Source organism: Xyrauchen texanus, chromosome 27, assembly GCF_025860055.1.
Source record: "Xyrauchen texanus isolate HMW12.3.18 chromosome 27, RBS_HiC_50CHRs, whole genome shotgun sequence".
NCBI lineage: Eukaryota > Metazoa > Chordata > Actinopteri > Cypriniformes > Catostomidae > Xyrauchen > Xyrauchen texanus.
This window is the reverse complement of record NC_068302.1, coordinates 41,872,292-41,892,291: the sequence shown is the minus strand read 5'-3', so window position 1 is coordinate 41,892,291 and position 20,000 is coordinate 41,872,292.

The following is a 20,000-nucleotide window of genomic DNA, read 5'->3' as shown; positions in this document are numbered from 1 at the left end:
TTCCCATCCGGGTCACGGCACCACTGGAACTGGTCATGCTCGACCCGCTCCGAGCGGGATTCGAATCAGCGTCTCTGGCATGGGAGGCAGGCATGCTAACAAGGTGGCTAAAGGCTACAACCTCTAGCGTGCCTCTTGATGCTAGGTGATTGAGGTGTACACACTGCACAGCTATTTACCAACTGGCTACCATTACACTCACCATCATAAAACTCATTCCCATCCGGGTCACGGCACCATTGGAACCGGTCATGCTCAACCCGCTCCGAGCGTGATTCGAATCGGCTTCTCTGGCATGGGAGGCAGGCATGCTAACAAGGAGGCTAAAGGCTACAGCCTTTAGTGTCAGTCGCTAGTGCGCCTCTTGAGGCTCGGGGATTGAGGTTTACACACTGCACAGCTATCTACCAGCTGGCTACCATTACACTCACCATCATAAAACTCATTCCCATCCGGGTCACGGCACCATTGGAACCGGTCATGCTCAACCCGCTCCGAGCGTGATTCGAATCGGCTTCTCTGGCATGGGAGACAGGCATGCTAACAAGGAGGCTAAAGGCTACAGCCTCTAGCGTCAGTCACTAGTGTGCCTCTTGAGGCCAGAAGATTGAGGTTTACACACTGCACAGCTACTTACCAGCTGGCTACCGTTACACTCACCCCCCTAAACCTCACTCCCATCTGGGTCACGGCACCACTTTAACCAGTCCTACTCGACCTGCTCCGAGCAAGATTCAAACAGGCATCTCCGGCATGGGAGGTGGGCATGTTAACAAGGTAGCTAAAGGCTACAGCCTCTAGCGTCAGTCGCTAGTGCACCTCTTGAGGCCAGGGGATTGAGGCTTACACAGCACAGCAATGCTTGATTTTACAGCAGCGTCTGACACAGTTCATCATTCAGTTTTAATCAAAACATTGTAGAGATGGGTGGGAATATCTGGGGTGGCTTTAAGGCTGGTTTAGACTTCTGCATTGAACCTACAGTGTATGCTCCGCATATTAGCCAATGCGTTGGTTTGTACTTATAGTTCCTCGTTGTTCTGTAAGTATGCAGCCAAAATGCCATTGTATTGATGCAATTCATGCCTTCATTTCTGAAATAACTGTACTGCACATTTCATAAATACTCAAGTGCAATGCAATGGTAGTCCTGGATTCAGAAATATTTATTACATTATCGAAGCGTTAAAAAAGTATTTATGAATATATTATTATTATAGCATTTCCACTAATGATCAGGATGCTGTGGTTCAGGTGGTAGAGCGGGTCGGCCACTTATCGCAGGGTTGGCGGTTCGATTCCCGGCCCACATGACTCCACATGCCGAAGTGTCCTTGGGTAAGACACTGAACCCCAAGTTGCTCCCAATGGCAGGCTAGCACCTTGCATGGCAGCATCATTGGTGTGTGTTTGTGTGAATGGGTGAATGAGAGGTAGTGTAAAGCGCTTTGAATACTGCTAAGGTTAAAAGGTGCTATATAAGTGCAGACCATTTACCATTTAACATTTACCATGGTTGGGTTTAGGTTGGGGGGGGGTGTATGCATCCCTCTTCACTGTATTCCAGCTGAAAACAACTCAATTTTGACTCCCCTCTGTGGACATTTCACCCGGAAAATGGAGCTCACACGTGCCCATACGCCCAGCAGTTCCCACTTTGGCCACAGGGGGCAGTGTTTCAAATTTCGGTAAGCACAGACCGATTTCAGCCAAAGTTTCCGATCTCACTGTCTGATGTCAGAATGTTAGCAAGGTTAACAGACCTAAAGCATCAACTAGAACTAATCGACGAGTTGACTAGCAGCTAGCGCTACGTTATATTGATGTGCACATTTCATTTCCCTGTTGTTTGTCATTTCTATTTAAATGGATGGTAATTGGAATATTTGTAAAGATTGTTGAATAATAGACCCCAAGGCTGATGGCTTTTCAAAAGTTTGACTCATGTCATTTAAATCCAATGTAAATGCATATTTGGAACTTCAAAGAGACCTTTTGAAGTCCTGCTAAACCCCAGAATTGAATACAATCGATGTCCTTGAGGCAAAAATAATAACACAAGGCAATAATCATATTGAACTTGCACAGAGAAAGTGGAATTCTTTCCCTACTGTCTAGAAACAAATGCCTGTCCTTGCAGCCGTTACCGCTCCGATCAATGCCGTCAGTCCAGTGGCCTTGCGATCGACGGAGAGACCAAACACTTCTGTAGAGATCAGGTCAATTAAGCATTCTGCCTTTATAGCGCTGTGATCTATAAGGCTGTTGGGCTAATTGAGAGAGAGAGAGAGAGAGAGACCAAAACAGTCTTACTGTCCTCCTCTAGAGTGTAAAGAAGCCCATAAAACCCATAAAAGCGGCATGTTTAATTGCAAGCGAAAGGAAACCTGCGGAGACTCTATATGTGTGTTTTGATGTCACCGATGCGCTGTTCTCAGGCTGTAGATTGTACGCTAATGCTTTATCAAACACCTTGTGAACCGCTGCATCACAGGACATGTTTTATAAGAGATCAAAGCATGCTCAGAAGCTGATAAAGGATGTGTAGAGGCGGTTTACATTAATACTGTACCTTGATATCTGTAATCATATAAACAGCTGTAATGAGTCCTGATGTAACGAGAGATGTGAACAAAATGTGTGTGGAGAATGTGCTGAATCGATCACATCACATCCTATATAGGGTGATTCAATGTTTCTAACTGGTAATTGAAATGTTTATTTCTATAGAGCCGGAATGTTCATATCAAATAAGCACATTTTATATCTTCAGTTCAATAAAAACCTTCATTTCTGTAGACTGAACGATTGTCCAGTCATCAAACTATGTCATGCTGGAATATAAAAAACGATTACATGAAATGACATCTCTAGGCAGTGGATGCTTCAGTGCCGATCTTTAGAAGACAACGTTGTAACAAACTTTAATTCTATATATTATCACAAGTTATATATATATAATTTTTTTTAAACACCTGTGTGTGAGTGTGTGTTTGTATATGTGAGTGTGAGAGTATGTGTGTGTACGTTTCTTTGTGTGTGTGTGTATGTGTACATGTTCGTGTGTGTTCGTGTAAGTGTGTACATGTGTGTGTGCATGTGTGTGTGTGTGTGTGTGCATGTAAGTGTGTACGTGTGTGTGTGTACGTGTGTGTGTGTTTGTATATGTGAGTGTGAGCGTGTGTGTGTATGTGAGTGTTTGTGTGTGTGTGTATGTGAGTGTTTGTGTGTGTGTGTATATGTGAGTGTGAGAGTGTGTGTGTGTGTATGTGAGTGTTTGTGTGTGTGTGTATGTGAGTGTTTGTGTGTGTATATGTGAATGTGAGAGTGTGTGTGTGTGTGTGTGTGTTTGTATATGTGAGTGTGTGTGTGTGTGTGTATGTGAGTGTGAGAGTGTGTGTGTGTGTGTGTTTGTATATGTGAGTGTTTGTGTGTGTGTGTATGTGAGTGTTTGTGTGTGTGTGTATATGTGAGTGTGAGTGTGTGTGTGTGTTTGTATATGTGAGTGTGTGTGTGTGTGTGTGTGTTTGTATATGTGAGTGTGAGTGTGTATGTGAGTGTGTGTGTGTGTGTGTGTGTGTGTTGTATATGTGTGTATGTATATATGTGTGTGTACGTGTGTGTGTACATGTTTGTGTACATGTGTGTGTGTGTACATGTGTGTGTGTGTACATGTTTGTGTGTACATGTGTGTATGTATATATGTGTGTACGTGTGTGTGTGTGTGTGTGTACATGTTTGTGTGTGTACATGTGTGTGTACATGTTTGTGTGTGTGTGTGTACATGTGTGTGTACATGTGTGTGTGTGTGTGTGTACATGATGGTGTGTGTGTGTACATGTGTGTGTACATGTGTGTGTACATGTGTGTGTGTGTGTACATGTTTGTGTGTGTGTGTACATGTGTGTGTACATGTGTGTGTGTGTGTACATGTGTGTACATGTGTTTGTGTGTGTACATGTGTGTGTGTGTGTACATGTTTGTGTGTGTGTGTGTACATGTGTGTGTACATGTGTGTGCACATGTTTGTGTGTGTGTGTGTGTACATGTGTGTGTACGTGTGTGTGTGTGTACATGTTTGTGTGTGTACGTGTATGTGTGTGTGTGTGTGTGTGTGTTGGTGTTCTGTAATGTTCTCACCCCTTCATTTATGTGTGTGTTTGTCCGTGTGTGTACGTGTTTGTCCGTGTGTGTACGTGAGTGTGTGTGAGATTGTATGTGTATATGTGTGTGTGTGAGTGTGTGTGTTTGTATATGTGAGTGTGTGTGTGTGAGTGTGTGTGTGTTCATGTGTGTGTGTACATGTGTGTGTTATGTGTGTGTGTGTACATGTTTGTTTGTGTGTGTACGTGTGTGTGAGTGTGTGTGAGATTGTATGTGTATATATATATGTGTGTGTGAGTGTGTGTGTTTGTATATGTGAGTGTGTGTGTGAGTGTATGTGTGTGTACATGTGTGTGTGTGTGTTCATGTGTGTGTACGTGTGTGTTTACGTGTGTGTGTGTACGTGTGTGTGTGTGTGTGCGTGCATGTTTGTGTGTGTGTACGTGTGTGTGTGTGTGTACATGTTCGTTTTTGTGTGTACGTGTGTGTGTGTGTGTGTGTGTGTGTGTACATGGGTGTGTGTGTGTACGTGTGTGTGTGCATATGTATATGTGTTGGTGTTCTGCATTGTGGATGTTTAATGGTCTCACCCCTTCATTTATGTGTGTGTGTGTGTGTGTGTGTGTGTGTGTGTGAGTGTGTTCTGCATTGTGTCTGATATATTGATTTTTATTTTACAAAAAATATGTTAATAAGTTTTATAGTCTCACCCATTAATTTCCTTTGGCAGGTCAAATTTGACATGAACAGTGGGAAATGGGCATTATATAGACATTGTCTATATCTAATGTGTACGTGACATTAGATTTGATAACAAAATACCAAAGCAAGTGCCGATCGTGTTAAAGAAAGATTTTTGACAGTTGATTAAAAGTCAATAAGTCAGAAACTCATTTTGAATGACCTTCAGACAGTTTTTAGCGTGACTTAAGTGTCCAAATACTATCTGGGGCCGCTGTATGTCTGTTGTTCAATGTATTCTGAGACTCGGTGGAGCAAAGCTTTGCTGTTCTACACCGTCTCACTTCATGCCAGCTTCTAAAACTGTCCAGAGAAGAAACTTCACAGTTCTGTTCCTTTCTCCACATCATGTCTGTGGACAGATCTGTCTGTGCATCTCTATTCTCACACTGAACACAAAGACGACAGAGAGTTGTAAGTCCAGACAGATGCTGTGACATTTTGACAACAAAACATTTCACTGCAGTGTTGCACAGCGGCAGAACACTCTAGGACGCTTTAGTCCACAATACTAAATGTCTTTTGTCTGCTGGATGTTTCTGTCAGTTAATATGCAATTTTGATGTGTTTGTCTATAGACAGAGAGAGAGAGAGAGAGACAATAAATCAATACTACATCCTAATTGGAAATGGTAGTGAAACAAATGTTTGGTGTAAGAAGATTAATACGATATATTTGAAGTATGAATGTGTATAATTGTTTTGCTAACCATTGAATGCATGCAATATGCATGTTTATTAGGGGCTACTAGTTACAAATTAAAGAGGGAAATGAAAAATGCACACAGGTCTCGGAAGGTTAAAAAAATTAAAATCAATCGCGGTTAATGTAGCGCCCCCTAGAGGTAATAGTCCTTCACATAGCACATAAATAGGCAAGTCATATATCAAATGAAAGCTCTCATTCTCAGGAATGTGACTGTATAGTTAATTTAATTGCCCTAATACCACATTTCAAAAGAGTTTCAAAAGAATAACAAAGTGAAATATGATTTCTGTAAGTCATCAAATACAAACGACTCATTTGTGCCCTGTTAACTGCTGCTGTAAACCCCAAATAGCCAAACAATTTATCTGCTTTTGCATTTTTGCATTGTTATGACTTTTACGTCCTCTAGATAGTCAAGCTTGATCGTCTAATCGGCGCTCCGCCAAGGCCCGCGAGGACCTCGCTAAACCATCCAATCGGTAGTAGCGACGGGCGGTGTGTACAAAGGGCAGGGACTTAATCAACACGAGCTTATGACCCGCGCTTACTGGGAATTCCTCATCCCGATCACGAGTGGGGATCAGCAGGTTACCCGTGCCTCTCGGCGCATTTATATGTCTGTGAACTTGCTTGTGTGAATAATCGTTTATATCTTGTCCAGAACAAAATATGCCATCCAGAACGAAAAGCATGAAAACAAATCATCAGTAAAATATGTTTTCAATAATTATTGATAAAATGTTTTATATCATCTCAAAGGGGAGGATCTCATCTTTCTAATGACACCTAGATTGAGCTTGTAGTCCACTCAGAGGCCGAGATATTCAATGAAATAATGAGGGTGGTGCATGAACTGAACATTAGACTGAATGTCTATGGACGAGCACATCTGTGAGGGGTAAAATGTGTTAGAGCGCCACCTACAGTCTGCCATTGGGAGCAACTTGGGGTTTAGTGTCTTGCCCAAGGACACTTCGGCATGTGGAGTCATGTGGGCCGGGAATGAACCACCAACCCTACGATTAATGGCCGACCCTCTCTACCACCTGAGCCACAGCCGGTGGTAGCCGTGTGGGTGGCAGCCCAAAAATGCACCAGAGTTAAATAATTTTTTTCATACATGTAACAAGTTGATGAACACACATATTCACACGCTTAAGATATTTATTGAGCCTGATAAATGTGCCATATAAAAATAAAAAAACCACATGCATTATGTGTCTTTACCGCTTAAATTATCAGTTCATATACAGTATATTATAATATCTGATTTATTGAATATAACTAGATTAGATACTTAATGCATTCAAAATAAGTTTTACATAATTTATTTCTGCATATCCTTTTATAAATATGTTGTGGTGGTGGAGACGGGGTCTGGTTCGTCCCCTTAGATCAGGGGTCGGTAACCTATGGCACGTGTTTCAATGGAGGGGTAATCACTGGCACGCCAACTTTTGGGAAACGCTTTAAAACGTTAGTGTGGACGGAGAGCGTTTTGACACGAAAACACCATTTTCAAATGTATCCGGATTAATTTAGACGTAGCCCCAGACATGAGAGATATATAAAATGTGCAGTGTTTGGGGCCTGCTGGAACAAGTTTGGGAACCACTGATCTAGATGGAATTTTAAAGAAGAACAAATCTATGTTTTAACCTCACTAAAAGCACATTTGGGGCATTTTCTGCTCAATTGCAAATAAGCACCCACTGACAGGAGTTCCTTTCTGGGATGACAAAAAAAACCACTCTGCAAAAAAAAATAAAAAATATTAAAATAATAATATTGTTTTCCCAGTACAAATATCTAAACATCCCCCCAAAAAAATAAAATAAATATATATATATATATATATATATATATTTGTATTTTTATTTTTTTATTTTTTAAGAAATCTAATAATTTTTTTTACTGTTTGTGATTAAAAATATTATTAAATTTTTTTATAAAAAATATTTGCCAATAGGGTAAAACATTTTTTTTTTAATCTTATAATTAATAATTAATCTTAAGCGTAAATGTTAAAAATTGTTGTCCGATTTCTCTTAAAATGCCAAAATATCTTATGCAATGTCGCTTCTCAAGTAAAAGTATTTTTACTTCAGGATCGCCGTTAGCTATTGGCAGACTAGGCAATTGCCTTGGGCCTCTGCATTGCCGAGGGGCCTCCAAAAACACGTTAATTCGTAGTTTGCCAGAGCAGTGCAAACTTATTGTGAGGGAACGCAAAACCTATTGCAAAGGAACGCAAAACTTATTGTGAGGGAACGCAAAACTTATTGTGAGGGAACGCAAATGCAAACTATTGCGCGGGAACGCAAAACTTATTGTGAGGGAACGCAAAACTTATTATGAGGGAACACAAAACTTATTTTGAGGGAACACAAAACGCAAACTATTGCAAGGGAACGCAAAACTTATTGTGAGGAACACAAAACTTATTTTGAGGGAACACAAAACACAAACTATTGCAAGGAACGCAAAACTTATTGTGAGGAACGTAAAACTTATTGTGAGGGAACGCAAAACTTATTGCAAGGGAACGCAAAGCGCAAACTATTATGAGGGAACGTAAAACTTATTGTGAGGGAACACAAAACTTATTTTGAGGGAACATAAAACTTATTTTGAGGAACACAAAACTTATTTTGATGGAACATAAAACTTATTGTGAGGGAACGCAAAACTTATTTTGAGGGAACATAAAACTTATTGTGAGGGAACACAAAACTATTTAAAGGAACACAAAACTTATTGTGAGGGAACAAAAAACTTATTTTGAGGGAACGCAAAACTTATTGTGAGGGAACGTAAAACTTATTTTGAGGGAACATAAAACTTATTGTGAGGGAACACAAAACTTATTGTGAGGGAACACAAAACTATTGAAAGTAACGTAAAAATTATTGTGAGGGAACTCAAAACTTATTTTGAGGGAACGCAAAGCACAAACTATTGCAAGGGAACATAAAACTTATTGTGAGGGAACACAAAACGCAAAACTTATTGTGAGGGAACGTAAAACTTATTGTGAGGGAACACAAAACTTATTATGAGGGAACACAAAACTTATTGTGAGGGAACGCAAAACTTATTGTGAGGGAACACAAAACTATTGAAAGGAACGCAAAACTTATTGTGAGGGAACGCAAAACGCAAACTATTGCAAGGGAACGCAAAACTTATTGTGAGGGAACGCAAAACTTATTATGAGGGAACACAAAACTTATTTTGAGGGAACACAAAACGCAAACTTGCAAGGGAACGCAAAACTTATTGCGAGGGAACGTAAAACTTATTTTGAGGGAACACAAAACGCAAACTATTGCAAGGAACACAAAACTTATTGTGAGGGAACGCAAAACGCAAACTATGCCGAGGAACATAAAACTTATTGTGAGGGACCATAAAACGCAAACTATTATGAGGGAACGCAAAACTTATTGTGAGGAACACAAAACTTATTTTGAGGGAACACAAAACTATTGAAAGTAACGCAAAACTTATTGTGAGGGAACGAAAAATTATTGTGAGGGAACTCAAAACTTATTTTGAGGGAACGCAAAACGCAAACTATTGCAAGGGAACGCAAAACTTATTGTGAGGGAACGCAAAACGCAAACTATTGCGAGGGAACGCAAAACTTATTGTGAGGGAACACAAAACTTATTTTGAGGGAACGCAAAACTTATTTTGAGGAACACAAAACTTATTTTGATGGAACGTAAAACTTATTGTGAGGGAACATAAAACCTATTTTGAGGAACACAAAACTTATTGTGAGGGAACACAAAACTATTTAAAGGAACACAAAACTTATTGTGAGGGAACAAAAAACTTATTTTGAGGGAACGCAAAACTTATTGTGAGGAACACAAAACTTATTTTGAGGGAACGCAAAACTTATTGTGAGGGAACACAAAACTTATTATGAGGGAACACAAAACTTATTTTGAGGGAATGCAAAATGCAAACTATTGCGAGGGAACGCAAAACTTATTGTGAGTGAACGCAAACGCAAACTATTGCGAGGGAACGCAAAACTTATTGTGAGGGAACGCAAAACTTATTGTGAGGGAACGCAAAACTTATTTTGAGGGAACGCAAAACTTATTGTGAGGGAACACAAAACTATTTAAAGGAACACAAAACTTATTGTGAGGGAACAAAAAACTTATTTTGAGGGAACGCAAAACTTATTGTGAGGGAACGCAAAACTTATTTTGAGGGAACGCAAAACTTATTTTGAGGGAACACAAAACTTATTTTGAGGGAACATAAAACTTATTGTGAGGAGCACAAAACTTATTTTGAGGAACATAAAACTTATTGTGAGGGAACACAAAACTATTTAAAGTAACACAAAACTTATTGTGAGGGAACAAAAAACTTATTTTGAGGGAACGCAAAACTTATTGTGAGGGAACGCAAAACTTATTTTGAAGGAATGCAAAACTTATTGTGAGGGAACACAAAACTATTGAAAGTAACGCAAAACTTATTGTGAGGGAACGAAAAATTTTTGTGAGGGAACTCAAAACTTATTTTGAGGGAACGCAAAACGCAAACTATTGCAAGGGAACGCAAAACTTATTGTGAGGGAACACAAAACGCAAAACTTATTGTGAGGGAACACAAAACTATTGAAAGGAACGCAAAACTTATTGTGAGGGAACGCAAAACGCAAACTATTGCAAGGGAACGCAGAACTTATTGTCAGGGTCCTCTGCACTGCACGCTCAAAACCACAATTTTATATATATGCTGCACGCAAAAAACAAGAGGACGATCATGTAAAAAGCAAGATATAATATACTGTATATCTGCTAAAAGTCTGAGGCTTCTGACATCTTATAAGTTTGATTTAGGCACTTAATAGCAACAAGATATCCTCGAGCGTTCCGCTGTAAATTCATTATGTAAAAAAGCTAATTGTGGTTTCGTCATTTTGCATGTCAGTCAGGTGGTCACTTCCTGTGTAAGTGGACAGTTCTTGGCCATAAGCATCAGCAAAGCGGACCAGACTGTGTGCCGAGAGTGAGCGGAGACTAGAATGACAATGACCCTTTCTTTATCTTGAAACCGTTTGGATTTCGTGTGCAGATAAATGAAGGTAGAACAGCAGCAGCTGTAATTGGTACAAGACTGTTAACAGCACAAGCAGGTCAAACTCTGAAGCTACAATGGACTGGAGTTATTTTAGCAAGTGTCATTAGCAGTGGGAGAATCCTCTGTGACTTAATTAATTGGAACAGAAACTTAAATAATGATGCTCTCTCTCAGTGCTGTCCGTCTCACTGTCCCAAAATCACACTTCACAAGAGCTGCGCACAAGTTACCCTCCGTCGAGACTTACCTGTCCAGACAGAAACTGGGGCTTTCTCAAGGAAAACCTTCCACTCTTGTTTTTAAAAATAAAAGCCAGTGACCTCGTTTATTCTGTTTGCTTAGGAGACCTGACTGGAGTCACTTAGCACGTCCTGGATTCAAACTCACAACTCCAAGGGTGATAGTCAGCGTCAATACATGCCTCATCTGTTGTATTGCCTCAGTCTGCTTCTTCGGCACCATTAACTGCTGGGCAAAGTCCTCGACGGTGTCGCTGAATAAGCCGTTCTGGGAGATGGGCACGTTGAGAAAGCGAACCTTGTCAGCATCCCTCATGTCGACCAGTTCCAGCCATAGGTGGCACTCCTGGATCACCAAAGTTGTCATCGCCTGCCCAAGTGCTCGCGCCGTGACCTTCGTGGCCCTGAGGGTGAGGTCAGTCACCGAGCGCAGATCCTGCTTCACGACGGGATCAGGACTATCCACATGCAGCTCTTTCAGTGCCTTGGCCTGGTATATTTGCAGGAGGGCCATGGCATGCAGAGTGGAGGTGGCTTGTCCAGCTGCCATCGAGGTTAGTGAGAGTGGACGAACTGGGAAGTCTGGGAACTATTGCAAGGGAATGCAAAACTTATTGTGAGGGAAAACAAACTATTGTGAGGGAACGCAAAACTTTTGAAAGGAACTCAAAACTTATTGTGAGGGAATGCAAAACTTATTGTGAGGGAACACAAAACTTATTGTGAGGGAACGCAAAACTTACTGTGAGGGAACACAAAACTTATTGTGAGGGAACGCAAAACTTATTGTGAGGGAACGCAAAACTTATTGTGAGGGAACACAAAACTTATTGTGAGGGAACACAAAACTTATTTTGAGGGAACACAAAACTTATTGTGAGGAAATGCAAAACTTATTGTGAGGGAACACGAAACTTATTTTGAGGGAACGCAAAACGCGAACTATTGCAAGGGAACGCAAAACTTATTGTGAGGGAACGCAAAACTTATTGTGAGGGAACGCAAAATGCAAAACTTATTGTGAGGGAACGCAAAACTTATTGTGAGGGAACGCAAAACTTATTATGAGGAAACACAAAACGCAAACTATTGCAAGGGAACGCAAAACTTATTGTGAGGGAACGCAAAACACAAAACTTATTATGAGGGAACGCAAACGCAAACTATTGCGAGGAACGTAAAACTTATTGTGAGGGAACGCAAAATGCAAACTATTACGAGGAACGCAAAACTTATTGTGAGGGAACACAAAACTTATTGTGAGGGAGCATAAAACTTTTTGTGAGGGAATGCAAAACTTATTTTGAGGGAACGCAAAACTTATTGTGAGGGAACGTAAAACTTATTTTGAGGGAAAGCAAAACTATTGAAAGTAACGTAAAACTTATTGTGAGGGAAAGCAAAACTTATTGTGAGGGAACGCATAAAACTTTTTGTGAGGGAATGCAAAACTTATTGTGAGGGAACACAAAACTTATTTTGTGGGAACATAAAACTTATTGTGAGGGAACACAAAACTATTGAAAGTAATGCAAAACTTATTGTGAGGGAACACAAAACTTATTGTGAGGGAACATAAAACTTATTGTGAGGAAACGCAAATGTATTGTGAGGGAACACAAAACGTATTTTGAGGAACATAAAACTTATTGTGAGGGAACACAAAACTATTGAAAGTAACGCAAAACTTATTGTGAGGGAACGAAAAACTTATTTTGTTGGAACGCAAAACGCAAACTATTGCAAGGGAATGCAAAACGTATTGTGAGGGAACACAAAACTATTGAAAGGAATGCAAAACTTATTGTGAGGGAACACAAAACTATTGAAAGGAACTCAAAACTTATTGTGAGGGAACACAAAACGCAAAACTTATTGTGAGGGAACGCAAAACATATTGTGAGGGAACACAAAACTTATTGTGAGGGAACGCAAAACGCAAACTATTGCAAGGGAATGCAAAACGTATTGTGAGGGAACTCAAAACTTATTGTGAGGGAAAGCAAAACGCAAACTATTGCAAGGGAACGCAGAACTTATTGTGAGGGAACACAAAACGCAAAACTTATTGTGAGGGAACACAAAACGCAAAACTTATTGTGAGGGAAAGCAAAAGTTATTGTGAGGGAACACAAAACTTATTGTGAGGGAACACAAAACTTATTGTGAGGGAAAGCAAAACTTATTGTGAGGGAACACAAAACTTATTGTGAGGGAACACAAAACTTATTGTGAGGGAAAGCAAAACTTATTGTGAGGGAACACAAAACGCAAAACTTATTGTGAGGGAACGCAAAACGTATTGTGAGGGAACGCAAAACGTATTGTGAGGGAACTCAAAACTTATTGTGAGGGAACTCAAAACTTATTGTGAGGGAAAGCAAAACGCAAACTATTGCAAGGGAACGCAGAACTTATTGTGAGGGAACTCAAAACTTATTGTGAGGGAACACAAAACGCAAAACTTATTGTGAGGGAACGCAAAACTTATTGTGAGGGAACACAAAAGTATTGAAAGGAACGCAAAACTTATTGTGAGGGAACGCAAAACGCAAACTATTGCAAGGGAACGCAGAACTTATTGTGAGGGAACACAAAACTTATTGTGAGGGAACACAAAACTATTGAAAGGACGCAAAACTTATTGTGAGGAAACGCAAAACTTATTGTGAGGGAACACAAAACTATTGAAAGGAACGCAAAACTTATTGTGAAGGAACAAAAAACTTATTTTGAGGGAAAGCAAAACTTATTTTGAGGGAACACAAAACTTATTGTGAGGGATCACAAAACGCAAAACTTATTGTGAGGGATCACAAAACGCAAAACTTATTGTGAGGGAACGCAAAACTTATTGTGAGGGATCACAAAACGCAAAACTTATTGTGAGGGAAATCAAAACTTATTGTGAGGGAAATCAAAACTTATTGTGAGGGATCACAAAAGCATAAAACTTATTGTGAGGGAAATCAAAACTTATTGTGAGGGAAATCAAAACTTATTGTGAGGGATCACAAAACGCAAAACTTATTGTGAGGGAAATCAAAACTTATTGTGAGGGAAATCAAAACTTATTGTGAGGGATCACAAAACGCAAAACTTATTGTGAGGGAAAGCAAAACGCAAAACTTATTGTGAGGGAAATCAAAACTTATTTTGAGGGAACACAAAACTTATTGTGAGGGAACGCAAAACTTATTGTGAGGGAAATCAAAACTTATTTTGAGGGAACACAAAACTTATTGTGAGGGATCACAAAACGCAAAACTTATTGCGAGGGAAAGCAAAACGCAAAACTTATTGTGAGGGAAATCAAAACTTATTGTGAGGGAACACAAAACTTATTGTGAGGGATCACAAAACGCAAAACTTATTGTGAGGGAAAGCAAAACGCAAAACTTATTGTGAGGGAAATCAAAACTTATTGTGAGGGAAATCAAAACTTATTTTGAGGGAACACAAAACTTATTGTGAGGGAACGCAAAACTTATTGTGAGGGAAATCAAAACTTATTTTGAGGGAACACAAAACTTATTGTGAGGGAACGCAAAACTTATTGTGAGGGAAATCAAAACTTATTTTGAGGGAACACAAAACTTATTGTGAGGGATCACAAAACGCAAAACTTATTGCGAGGGAAAGCAAAACGCAAAACTTATTGTGAGGGAAATCAAAACTTATTGTGAGGGAACACAAAACTTATTGTGAGGGATCACAAAACGCAAAACTTATTGTGAGGGAAATCAAAACTTATTGTGAGGGAAATCAAAACTTATTGTGAGGGAAAGCAAAACTTATTTTGAGGGAACACAAAACTTATTTTGAGGGAACACAAAACTTATTGTGAGGGAACACAAAACTTATTGTGAGGGATCACAAAACGCAAAACTTATTGCGAGGGAAAGCAAAACGCAAAACTTATTGTGAGGGAACGCAAAACAAAAATATTTAAAACAACCTGTCCACTAAGGGGCACTGTAATTCTACATTCACATTTGTTCCTCACACAAATCTATCCTATGGCTTCAGAAAATTGAAATGCAAGTCGTGTGGATTATAATACTTAAATGTTTTGTTTTGTTTTTTTTACCCTCTTTTAAGGGCTTGACAGACGTGTCCACTATGAACTGTTGTTGTTTGGATAAGAGTTGTGTAAAATAGTTTTACACATAAAATAAAACTTCTTATCCGAAACATTGAAGTGAATCAGTTTGTTTGGATGGTTTACATACGTACAGTACGTCAACCAGTTTTAACGAAAGATTCACCAATTCACTTTGGGAAGTCCAATTCAATTTAGTGAATCAGTTTGTTCGTGGTCATTTAAATGATTCAGTTCAAATAAACGATTCACCAATTCATAGACAGTCTCTAAAAGACAGATATCCAAGGTCTCAATTCTAGACTGTGCTTAAGCACACCTTTCCCACTGCAAACTCTATATCCTGCATTACATGTCAAATTGACAATTTACAGGCATGCTTTTATTTCAATTGAAAATGACAATACATCAGCACTCACAACACCCTGCCGATCCGTTTGAGTTTTTAATCAGGTGAACAGCATTTGAAAATGGTTTACTGTAGGTAAGTACTCATCTCAGCGCGCGGGACGTTTATGCCTTATTAGACACAAAATCAATAGTGCCTAAATAAACATGAGCGGTGTGGGAACACAGTCATTTATTTCTTGCCTTGTTGTTCATGGCTCTACAAATAATTATTGTGATTCATAAAACTGCTCTCTGACAGGCCGTAACCAGGGACGGATTACCGACCGGGCCAATGGGGCCAGTGCCCAGGGGCCCTTGACTACCAGGAGGCCCTTGACTGCCAGGGGGCCCTTGACTGCCAGGGAGGCCTTGACTGCCAGGGGGCCCTTGACTACCAGGAAGCCCTTGAATGCCAGGGGGCCTTTGACTACCAGGGGGCCCTTGACTACCAGGAGGCCCTTGACTGCCAGGGGGCCCTTGACTGCCAGGGAGGCCTTGACTGCCAGGGGGCCCTTGACTACCAGGAAGCCCTTGAATGCCAGGGGGCCTTTGACTACCAGGGGGCCCTTGACTGCCAGGGGGCCCTCGACTGCCAGGGGGCCCTTGACTACCATGGGGCCCTTGACTGCCAGGAAGCCCTTGACTGCCCGGGGGCCCTTGACTACCAGGGGGCCCTTGACTGGCCGGGAGCCCTTGACTACCAGGGGGCCCTTGACTGCCCGGGGGCCCTTGACTACCAGGGGGCCCTTGACTGCCCAGGGGCCTTTGACTACCAGGGGGCCCATGACTGCCCGGGAGCCCTTGACTACCAGTGGGCCCTTGACTACCAGGGGGCCCTTGACTGCCTGGGGGCCCTTGACTACCAGTGGGCCCTTGACTGCCCGGGGCCCTTGACTACCAGGGGGCCCTTGAGTGCCTGTGGGCCCTTGACTACCACGGGGCCCTTGACTGCCCAGGGGCCCTTGACTACCAGGGGGCCCTTGACTGCCCGGGGGCCCTTGACTACCAGGGGGCCCTTGACTGCCCTTAAGTCTGCGTGATCTAGTTTGGTGATCCCCCTGCTTGAAAACCCTTTTTGGGCATGAACAACGAACCATAATAATTTTCATAATAATTAAAAACACCTCAAAACTTATCATTCATTTTGTGCAATTTTCATTATTTACTGTAAAATAATGTGCATATATATATATAATATATATATATATATATATATATATATATATATATATATATATATATATATATATATATATATTAAGTGTGTGCAAAATACAATTTTCCTTCTGAATTTTGGGGTGAAATTTGAACCTTTTGAACTTTGAACCCTAAAACAAAGAAAGAAGATTTTTCCAGAATATATCCAAACATCCTAAGAACTTCTCCCGTGCATCTGTTCATTGATTTAACAGCGTCTGCTCGCATATTAACACTAATCGTGTTCTCCTCTGCTCAGTCTAACGGGTCAGAAAATGAGTTTGATCATCATCAGGTCTGTTTCATGCGGTCTGTCGTCCGGTTCAGAGTTCAGAATTAGCAGATTAACCCGTCTGTTATTAACCCATACCTCAGTAATAATCCTCTTTACTCTCAGTCCTGTGACAAACGGGCACAAGAGTGTTATAATCCTGATTAAATGAAAGTCTGAGCAGCCCTGACAAACTGTGTCTCACATCCGTTACGGGCATAGGCGTCATTTATGGTGGGACGGGTGCACATGTCCCTTCCACTTTTTGCCTTAACCAATATATTTATTTATTTTTGTCCCCACCAATTTTGGAAAAATCTTTGATCAGGAAAGTGTCTAATGCTGAAGAAACTTATAATTTTTATAATAGTTATAATACGCTAAAGTTTGTTATTTGTAATGTTATAATACGAGTGCTCCTTGTGGCATCAGTGCACTGAATGACATTTTTTAAATATTTAGAAATTATTTGACATAATATGCCCACATAACCTAATATTCACCACAATAAATTAATCAAATTAATACACAACGCAAATAAATTAATACACAACACAAATAAATTAATACACAATTAATTTAACAACCCAAATAAATTAATACACAACACAAATAAATTAATACACAACCCAAATAAATTAATACACAACCTAAATAAATTAATACACAACACCAATAAATTAATACACAACCCAAATAAATTAATACACAACACAAATAAATACACAACACAAATAAATTAATACACAACGCAAATAAATTAATACACAACCTAAATAAATTAATACACAAAACAAATAAATTAATACACAACACTAATAAATTAATACACAACCCAAATAAATTAATACACAACCTAAATAAATTAATACACAACACAAATAAATTAATACACAACCCAAATAAATTAATACACAACACAAATAAATTAATACACAATTCATTTCACAACCCAAATAAATTAATACACAACACAAATAAATTAATACACAATTCATTTCACAACCCAAATAAATTAATACACAACACAAATAAATTAATACACAACACAAATACATTAATACACAACGCAAATAAATTAATACACAACCTAAATAAATTAATACACAAAACAAATAAATTAATACACAACACTAATAAATTAATACACAACCCAAATAAATTAATACACAACCCAAATAAATTAATACACAACCTAAATAAATTAATACACAACACAAATAAATTAATACACAACCCAAATAAATTAATACACAACACAAATAAATTAATACACAATTCATTTCACAACCCAAATAAATTAATACACAACACAAATAAATTAATACACAACGCAAATACATTAATACACAATTAATTTCACAACCCAAATAAATTAATACACAACACAAATAAATTAATACACAACACAAATAAATTAATACACAACCAAAATAAATTAATACACAAAACAAATAAATTAATACACAACGCAAATAAATTAATACACAATTAATTTCACAACCCAAATAAATTAATCCATCCATCCATCCATCGTCAACCGCTTATCCTGTGTACAGGGTCGCGGGGGGCTGGAGCCTATCCCAGCTAACATTGGGCGAAAGGCGGGGGACACCCTGGACAGGTCGCCAGTCCATCGCACAAATAAATTAATACACAACACAAATAAATTAATACACAACACTAATAAATTAATACACAACACAAATAAATTAATACACAAAACAAATAAATTTATACACAACACTAATAAATTAATACACAACACTAATAAATTAATACACAACGCAAATAAATTAATACACAACACAAATAAATTAATACACAACCCAAATAAATTAATACACAAAACAAATAAATTAATACACAACGCAAATAAATTAATACACAATTAATTTCACAACCCAAATAAATTAATACACAACACAAATAAATTAATACACAACACAAATAAATTAATACACAACCCAAATAAATTAATACACAAAACAAATAAATGAATACACAACACAAATAAATTAATACACAATTAATTTCACAACACAAATAAATTAATACATAACACAAATAAATTAATACACAACCCAAATAAATTAATACACAACAGAAATAAATTAATACACAACCCAAATAAATTAATACACAATTAATTTCACAACCCAAATAAATTAGTACACAAAACAAATAAATTAATACACAACGCAAATAAATTAATACACAATTAATTTCACAACCCAAATAAATTAATACACAACACAAATAAATTAATACACAATTAATTTCACAACCCAAATAAATTAGTACACAAAACAAATAAATTAATACACAAAACAAATAAATTAATACACAACGCAAATAAATTAATACACAATTAATTTCACAACCCAAATAAATTAATACACAACACAAATAAATTAATACACAACACTAATAAATTAATACACAACACAAATAAATTAATACACAAAACAAATAAATTTATACACAACACTAATAAATTAATACACAACACTAATAAATTAATACACAACACAAATAAATTAATACACAAAACAAATAAATTTATACACAACACTAATAAATTAATACACAACACTAATAAATTAATACACAACGCAAATAAATTAATACACAAAACAAATAAATTTATACACAACACTAATAAATTAATACACAATGCAAATAAATTAATACACAACACTAATAAATTAATACACAACGCAAATAAATTAATACACAACACTAATAAATTAATACACAATGCAAATAAATTAATAGAGTGAATCTGTTTTTAATGTTGTCTGGGAGGTATTTTCTTTCACTTTGTGTAGTTCAAGTCACAAAACCTGTCCATGTTGAAATCCATGTCATTTGACGAGCTTCTACAAAGTAACAGACTTTTGATGTCAACAACAAAAGATATTGACCTCCTCCACCCCACCACCACTTGTTGAGTCCCTTCCTTCATGGGGGGTAGGCTCCTCGCCCCTGCCTCCTATCTCAGGCAGGATATGACGCCTCAGAGAACAACTTCTTTGGACCGCCAGACGGGGCTTACGCCAAAGAGAAACAAGTCTGCGAGACTTCCTGATAGAAGTGTATTTATTTTGCCTTTTCAAACTGTGCATAATTATA